This window comes from Coregonus clupeaformis, unplaced genomic scaffold (assembly GCF_020615455.1).
Source record: "Coregonus clupeaformis isolate EN_2021a unplaced genomic scaffold, ASM2061545v1 scaf0540, whole genome shotgun sequence".
NCBI lineage: Eukaryota > Metazoa > Chordata > Actinopteri > Salmoniformes > Salmonidae > Coregonus > Coregonus clupeaformis.
Genome location: NW_025533995.1, coordinates 93,882 through 103,165, shown reverse-complemented (window position 1 = coordinate 103,165; position 9,284 = coordinate 93,882). Strand labels below are relative to the sequence as shown.

At 40.9% G+C, this 9,284-nt stretch overlaps 1 long non-coding RNA gene and 1 other non-coding gene across 2 annotated transcripts; both read left to right on the top strand.

Moving 5' to 3' along the window:
- Window positions 1-3,015: 3,015 nt before the first annotated feature.
- On the top strand, window positions 3,016-3,567 carry LOC121562706. The gene is made up of 3 exons (XR_005999609.2): window positions 3,016-3,166; window positions 3,251-3,316; window positions 3,554-3,567. It is a non-coding gene; the product is annotated as an uncharacterized LOC121562706 (long non-coding RNA).
- A 630-nt stretch (window positions 3,568-4,197) lies between these two features.
- On the top strand, window positions 4,198-4,388 carry LOC121558750. The gene has a single exon (XR_005998591.2). It is a non-coding gene; the product is annotated as a U2 spliceosomal RNA (small nuclear RNA).
- Window positions 4,389-9,284: the final 4,896 nt, after the last annotated feature.

The window sequence follows — 9,284 nt, the reverse complement described above, 5'->3', positions numbered from 1 at the left end:
AGTTTAGATTTGTTTGTTTATTATCACATATTTGTATTCGTAAAAGTAATATAAACACATAACATTTTATATGATCAGATATTTTTTATTTTTTAAACATAACACATTGAATTATTGAATTATTGAACAATTACACATTACACATTATTAAACAATTACATTTTATGTATTTTCTTATTAACTAGTAAACCTACACATTCTGAACAATTATAGTTTCAAGCAGTGTATTGGTAGTTCGTTAACATGCTACCTGACTGATCAACAATTATAGGTACAAGCTAATAACAAGGTATATATGCTATCTTATTGAACAAGCAACTTAACTCAAATAATGATGTGTGCGCTAGGCATCTCTCTCCAGCTCTCTCCAGGTTGTTGTGCTGCTTGGCTGGCCTGCTGCTGCCTGTGCACGAGCTGAGCGCCTGCTGCTGACGTCACTCACAATGCACTTTTGCAGCCAGCCATGTGTGTTGTGACTGAGTGTGTGACAGAGAAAATCGTTTTAGTGTCATTTAGAGGGGAAATGTGTGCATTTTAGTGTTTGAGTCACTTTTCAAAAGTTGCTAAAAGTTCCAAATAAGTTTTTAAAAGTAGCTGAATTTGTTGCTCGGTGCTGTTTGAAAAAGAGGTTGCCAGGGTAGTCTGAAAGGTTGCTAAATCTAGCAACAAAATTGCTAAATTGGCACCACTGGGCCATACCCCATTACATGAGAACTGGGTATCTGCCGCTTCCTGGTCCAGGACACTTCTACTTTGCATAGAGTTGATGGAGCTGTTGATTTTTTTTTTTTTTTTTAACCTTTATTTAAGTAGGCAAGTCAGTTAAGAACAAATTCTTATTTACAATGACGGCCTACACCGGCCAAACCCGGACGACGCTGGGCCAGTTGTGCGCCGCCCTATGGGACTCCCAATCACGGCCGGTTGTGATAGCCTGGAATCTAAGAATGTTGTCTCATTCCTCTTCAGTGGCTGTGTGAAGTTTCTGTATATTGACGGGAACTGGAACAAGCTGTGGTACACGTCGATCCAGCCCTCCCAAACATGCTCAATGGGTGACATGTCTGGTGAGTATGCAGGACAAGGAAGAACTGGGACATTTTCAGCCTCCAGGAATTGTGTACAGATCCTTGTGACATTGGGCCCTGCATTATCATGCTGAAACATGACGTGATGTCGGCAGGACAATGGGCCTCAGGATCTAGTGATGGTATCTCTGTGCATTACATTTTCCATTGATAAAATGCAATTTTGTTCCTTCTCCGTAGCTTATGCCTGCCCATACCATAACCCTGACACTAACATGGGGTACTGTGTTCACGACATTGACATCAGCAAACCACACGCCCACACAACGCCATACACAGTGGTCAGCAGTTGTGAGGCTGGTTGGGCATACTGCCAAATTCTCTAAAACAAAGTTGGAGGCGGCTTATGGTAGAGAAATTACATTAAATTATCTGGCAACAGCTCTGGTGGACATTCCTGCAGTCAGCATGCCAATTGCATGCTCCCTCAAAAATTGAGACATCTGTGGCATTGTCAGTGGTAGAAAAAGCACCCACTTGTCATACTTGAGTAAAAGTAAAGATACCTTAATAGAAAATGACTCAAGTAAAACTGAAAGTCACCCAGTAAAATACTACTTGAGTAAAAGTCTATAAGTATGTGGTTTTAAATATACTTAAGTATCAAAAGTAAATGTAATTGCTAAAATATACTTTACTATCAAAAGTCAAAGTAAATGTATAAATAATTTAAAATTCCTAATTTTAAGTAAACCAGACGACACACCATTTTATTTTTTCCATTGTATTTATGGATAGCCAGGGGCACACCAACACTCAGATTCTCTCTTGATAATTACGTGAATTTGACCATTTTTCTGTCCTAAGCATTCAAAATGTAACGAGTACTTTTAGGTGTCAGGGAAAATGTATGGAGTAAAAAGTACATCATTTTCTTTTGGAATGTAGTGAAGTAAAAGTTGTCAAAAGTAGAAATAGTAAAGTAAAGTACAGATACCCAAAAAACGACTTAAGTAAAAATACTTTAAAATACTACTTAAGTACTTTACACCACTGGGCATTGTGTTGTGTGACAAAACTTCACATTTTAGATTATTATTTTTTTAACGGGGTATCTTACAGTGAGTGAAAAAAGTATTTGATCCCCTGCTGATTTTGTACGTTTGCCCACTGACAAATAAATTATCAGTCTATAATTTTAATGGTAGGTTTATTTGAACAGTGAGGGACAGAATAACAACGAAAATCTTATATATCCCAGCTTTACATTGGGTGGAAGATAGGCTTACCCTGGCGTAACGTTTTGATAACAGTGTAAATCTCTCTAGGACAAGGTGACTTTGATCCATATATTCACCTGCATTTACCCCCCAAAAATGAAAAGCTAATTAGCTGCTAATGTGGCTATCCTAGTAACTTCAAGAGCCAGTGTCTTTGAAAAGACCCCACAACAAGGTACATAATGTTTCAAGTCTGATTAACAAGCCTACTTTCTCAAAGTTCTGTTCCTACCAACTGTATGGGATGAACAGGAAAATCTGTTAAGTGTGTACTATAAATGTGGTAACGGTTTGACATCTGTGATATTCTCTAAAGTTGCAGATGCAGAAGACTTGAGGCCATGTGCCACCTCAAGCCAGAGCAACAGTAAGTGTCTGGTTGTAGTTTTAGGGTAAACAATTAGTTTTAGGGTAAACAATTAGTTTTAGGGTAAAATGAATTGTATGAAGTATTATAGCTTTACAAACCTTTATTTAAAGTCTTATTACTACTTTGTGCATACTGTTAGAACTTTCCAAATAGTTGTGGTGCTGTGTATGGGTGAAACTTGTATTTACAACAGTAGTGAAATCACCCTATTCTTCTGGGGTAAAACACAAGTGTGATGATGCGTTTGTAAATATCTGTATGTATTTGCCATCAAACTAAAAGCATAATAAATAAATAAATAATTCTTAGCATTTATTTTTGTTGGGATTCATTCACCTTCCCACTGAGCTCCTGACTGACAGCCCTTCACGTTTGGTTCTGTGCCAGTTTCAAAAGCAAAGTATGTCTTCATGTTTTTCCTTCTGTTTTCTCAGTTAGTCCAAGTGGCAGCCAGGAAGAAGCTGGCCAAGACAGAGCATCAGAATCAGGTTTCTTTAGCCATCAAGATATTGATCTCGAAATCGTAAATGTAGAAAGTTTCAATAACAGCATGATTTGTTCTTATATTTTAGACCAAGAGCTGCCATCCCTGCTTGATGAGCCTGTGGCTTCTGAGATGCCTGCTGGATACATTAAAGGTATATTATGCTAGCCTATATGTTACAACATGTTGCTTCTCTTGTATTGTCAACATCAATTCCAAATTGTTTGGCTGTCAGCAGATATATGGTTATCAATACTACTAATATATATGAAGGATGGATATTTTGATCACGGTATTTCACATGGCCTTGATCCATGTCCTGCCTGGTACTCATGGCTTGTATTGTCACACTACTTGCAGCAAAACTGTTGAGTCTTTTATTATTTTGCAGATCTTCAAGCAGTGGAGATTAGGATAATGGTGGAACTGGAGATGATCCGTACAGAGTTCAGGACTGCTCTGAACCAAGTTATGGAGGCCATAGAGGATAATGGTGGAACTGGAGATGATCCGTACAGAGTTCAGGACTGCTCTGAACCAAGTTATGGAGGCCATAGAGGATAATGGTGAAACTGGAGATTATCCGTACAGAGTTCAGGACTGCTCTGAACCAAGTTATGGAGGCCATAGAGGATAATGGTGGAACTGGAGATGATCCGTACAGAGTTCAGGACTGCTCTGAACCAAGTTATGGAGGCCATAGAGGATAATGGTGAAACTGGAGATGATCCGTACAGAGTTCAGGACTGCTCTGAACCAAGTTATGGAGGCCATAGAGGATAATGGTGGAACTGGAGATGATCCTTACAAAGTTCATACGATCGAGGTATTTAACTTATTTTAAGAAGAAACGATCAGCCCTCTGCCTGTTTACACAAGTTTTAGCCCATGATTACATGATACACTACAAAAATGATTTCTCATTACTATCAATCAGAACTGTATGGCCAGCTGTTTTAGCTGAGGAACACACAAATGAGTGGGATTTCTTTTATTTTTTTGACCACGTGACACAGATCTTCAAGCAGTGGAGATGAGGCTTCTCGGGCTTTTGGCTAAGATCAAGTGTAGTATCTGTTCTTATCAGTTTAATATCTGATACGTCCCCTATCTGGGGACCATATATTAAATTGATTTTTGGAACAGGGAGATGGAATAGGGGCTTGCTCCGTCCACTCCACGCATCGACCTGGTATTGCAGTACCTCCAGGAACGGTGCACCCCCTGTCATTGTAAAGATAAATCAGGCAAAGACAACAGAATTGCTTTGTTATATTCCATTAGAATCACGATGTATTTTATATTTTCACGTTTGACCATCTTCATCTCAATGTCAATGATGGCTAGAAAGTGATGGTGAAGTCAGTCACTGCTATATTGACTATGATAGCTGATGTGAATGGTGCGTTAATCATCTAATCAAATCAATGTTTATTCGTCACATGCACAGGATACAGGGTGTAAATGGTACAGTGATAATGCTTTAAATATAATGCTTTAAAAAAATCTTGGCATAGATTGGGAGTTGATCAACGTTGGGAATAACCACTTTAGACTGTTACAAAGTAACAAATTGGTAGGTTCGTAAGTCACGTGGTCATCTGCCCTCCAATCGGAAATGACAGAAAGCGTTTATAAATTAAATCCAGATTAACAGCTAAATCGGAATAATAATATATGAAATACGGGTGGGGGAATCAATTTAGAGATAATAATATTGACATGACATTTGATCTTATATCACATATCTCTGGTAGCATTGATGCCACAAGGGAACTGAAGCAATTGTCCACTTGGTGGCGCAAGTGTTCCACCGACCGTCGCGTTTTCCAAGCAGTCCTTGTCCACCTACATTTGAATGTTGAACCACTTGACTTCAATATATCATCAACGCAAATAATATGAACAATAAAAACAGCCTGTCATTATTTTATATGTCTGTAGAGCCTTGTACGATAAGACCAGGGTGAGGAGGCCTTCATAAAGTTGCCGTCCTAAATTACTAGAGGCCAAACTTCAAAGATGTCCATGGCACTGGACTGCAGTAAGAGCTAGGCCTACAGTGCGGCCTACGGAGCGGTCCTGGTGTATGGTCCTGGCTGCCTAAATGTTTCCTCCACATAATAAACTGTACAAACATGGCACTTTAGAGGGTTACTTTTACAATTAGCCTTACTGAGTCACTACAACAAACTTCCTATCATGGACATGAAATGCCATTTTTATTTATTTATTTATTTAACCTTTATTTAACCAGGTAAACCAGTTGAGAACAAGTTCTCATTTACAACTGCGACCTGGCCAAGATAAAGCAAAGCAGTGCGATAAAAACAACAATACAGAGTTACATATGGGGTAAAACAAAACAAAGTCAAAAATACAACAGATATACATATAATATACAGTGTGTGCAAATTTAGCAAGTTATGGAGGTAAGGCAATAAAATAGGCTATAGTGCAAAATAATTACAATTAGTATTAACACTGGACTGATAGATGTGCAAGAGATGATGTGCAAATAGAGATACTGGGGTACAAATGAGCAAAATAAATAACAATATAGGGATGAGGTAGTTGGGCGGGCTAATTTCAGATGGGCTGTGTACAGGTGCAGTGATCGGTAAGGTGCTCTGACAACTGATGCTTAAAGTTAGTGAGGGAGATAAGTGTCTCCAGCTTCAGAGATTTTTGCAATTTGTTCCAGTCATTGGCAGCAGAGAACTGGAAGGAATGGCGGCCAAAGGAGGTGTTGGCTTTGGGGATGACCAGTGAGATATACCCGCTGGAGCGCAGACTACGGGTGGGTGTTGCTATGGTGACCAATGAGCTAAGATAAGGCGGGGATTTGCCTAGCAGTGATTTATAGATGGCCTGGAGCCAGTGGGTTTGGCGACGAATATGTAGTGAGGAACCAGCCAACAAGAGCATACAGGTCACAGTGGTGGGTATTATATGGGGCTTTAGAGACAAAACGGATGGCACTGTGATAGACTACATCCAATTTGCTGAGTAGAGTGTTGGAGGCTATTTTGTAAATGACATCGCCGAAGTCAAGGATCGGTAGGATAGTCAGTTTTACGAGGGCATGTTTGGCAGCATGAGTGAAGAAGGCTTTGTTGCGAAATAGGAAACCGATTCTAGATTTAACTTTGGATTGGAGATTCTTAATGTGAGTCTGGAAGGAGAGTTTACAGTCTAACCAGACACCTAGATATTTGTAGTTGTCCACATACTCTAGGTCAGACCCGTCGAGAGTAGTGATTCTAGTCGGGTGGGCGGGTGCAAGCAGCGTTCGGTTGAAGAGCATGCATTTAGTTTTACTAGTGTTTAAGAGCAGTTGGAGGCTACTGAAGGAGTGTTGTATGGAATTGAAGCTCGTTTGGAGGTTTGTTAACAGTGTCCAATGAAGGGCCAGATGTATACAAAATGGTGTCGTCTCGTGAGAGGTGGATCTGAGAGTCACCAGCAGCAAGAGCGACGTCATTGATATACACAGAGAAAAGAGTCGGCCCAAGAATTGAACCCTGTGGCACTCCCATAGAGACTGCCATAGGTCCAGACAACAGGCCCTCCGATTTGACACATTGAACTCTATCTGAGAAGTAGTTGGTGAACCAGGCGAGGCAGTCATTTGAGAAACCAAGGCTATTTAGTCTGCCAATAAGAATGCGGTGGTTGACAGAGTCGAAAGCCTTGGCCAGGTCAATGAAAACGGCTGCACAGTACTGTCTATTATCGATCGTGGTTATAATATCGTTTAGGACCTTGAGCGTGGCTGAAGTGCACCAATGACCAGCTCGGAAACCGGATTGCATAGCAGAGAAGGTACGGTGGGATTCGAAATGGTCGGTGATCTGTTTGTTAACTTGGCTTTCAAAAACTTTTGAAAGGCAGGGCAGGGTGGATATGGGTCTGTAACAGTCTGGATCTAGGAGTGTCACCCCCTTTGAAGAGGGGGGATGACCGCGGCAGCTTTCCAATCTCTGGGGATCTCAGACGTTACGAAAGAGAGGTTGAACAGGCTAGTAATAGGGGTTGAAACAATTTCGGCGGCTAGTTTTAGAAAGAAAGAGTCCAGATTGTCTAGCCCAGATGATTTGTAGGGGTCCAGATTTTGCAGCTCTTTTAGAACATCAGCTGTCTGGATTTGTGTGAAGAAGAAGCGGGGGGGCATGGGCAAGTTGCAGCGGAGGGTGCAGAGGGTCCCAAATTTTTTTGGAGTTAGTGCTACAGGATGCAAATTTCTGTTTGAAAAAGTTAGCCTTTGCTTTCCTAACTGCTTGTGTATATTGGTTCCTAACTTCCCTGAAAAGTTGCATATCGCGGGGGCTATTTGATGCTAATGCAGTACGCCACAGGATGTTTTTGTGCTGGTCAAGGGCAGTCAAGTCTGAGGAGAACCAGGGGCTATATCGGTTCTTAGTTCTGTATTTTTTGAATGGGGCATGTCTATTTAAGATTGAGAGGAAATTACTTTTAAAGAACAACCAGGCATCCTCTACTGACGGAATGAGATTTATATCCATCCAGGATACCTGGGCCATGTCAATTAGGAAGGCCTGCTCGCTGAAGTGTTTTTGGGAGCGTTTGACAGTGATGAGGGGTGGTCGTTTGACCGCGGACCCGTTACAGACGCAGGCAATAAGGCAGTGATCGCTGAGATCCTGGTTGAAAACAGCGGAGGTGTATTTAGAGGGTAAGTTAGTCAGGATGATATCTATGAGGGTACCCATGTTTACGGATTTAGGGTTGTACCTGGTAGGTTCGTTGATAATTTGTGTGAGATTGAGGGCATCTAGTTTAGATTGTAGGATGGCCGGGGTGTTAAGCATATCCCAATTTAGGTCACCAAGCAGTACGAACTCTGAGGATAGATGGGGGCAATCAATTCACATATGGTGTCCAGGGCACAGCTGGGGGCTGAGGGGGTCTGTAGCAAGCGGCAACAGTGAGAGATTTATTTCTGGAAAGGTGGATTTTTAGAAGTAGAAGCTCAAACTGTTTGGGCACAGACCTGGATAGTATGATAGAGCTCTGCAGGCTATCTCTACAGTAGATTGCAACTCCACCCCCTTTGGCAGTTCTATCTAGACGGAAAATGTTATAGTTGGGGATGGAAATTTCAGAATTTTTGGTGGTCTTCCTAAGCCAGGATTCAGACACTGCTAGAACATCAAGGTTGGCGGAGTGTGCTAACGCAGTTAATAACTCAAACTTAGGAAGGAGGCTTCTGATATTTATGTGCAGAAAACCAAGACTTTTACGGTTACAGAAGTCAACAAATGATAGCTCCTGGGGAGTCGGAGTGATACTGGGGGCTGCAGGGCCTGGGTTAGCCTCTACATCACCAGAGGAACAGAGGAGGACTAGAATAAGGATACGACTAAAGGCTTTAAGAACTGGTCTTCTAGTGCGTTGGGTACATAGAATAAAGGGGGCAGTTCTCCGGGCGTTGTAGAAAAGATTCAGGGCATTATGTACAGAAAAGGATATGGAAGGATATGAGTACAGTTCACTCCATTAGGCCTAATGAAGATACCGTATATGTAAGTTACTTAGTTGGTGTCTTGTGAATCAACTGGTATGCACATCAGGGTTTAATATTTCCCTCGATATTATACAAATGTTCCATCCCGAGAATAAATCACTCTTCTCCCGGGTAACACGGTATTTCACGCCAAAGCCGGAAGTGTCATTCAAAAGCATTATAACGCTTATAAATGTCTGGATTTGATTAGAGCTTTGATCAGCATGAAAATGCAAACCTGATGCTACCTGAGCCTGATCAGACATATATTAAATACATTTTATAATACATTTTACAAATCCAAATCCCAGATGAAGAATAAGACACTATTTCAAAGCATAGAACATGTAATGTTAGCCAAGTACAATGTAATTACTAGTTGTTACAAAGGATTTAGCTAGTTAAAATGAAGTGTATTTTTAGGAGTACTTGTAATTAATGTGTACAGTACATTACCCATCCTGACAACCTGGCCCTCAATTTAAAGCTTGTGGAAGTGACATCCAAGTGGGAGAATAAATACACTAGCATACCACAGAGTATCTGTATAAGAAAATCATTCAGAGCACACTGTGCTGCCAATCACAGTGTAAGG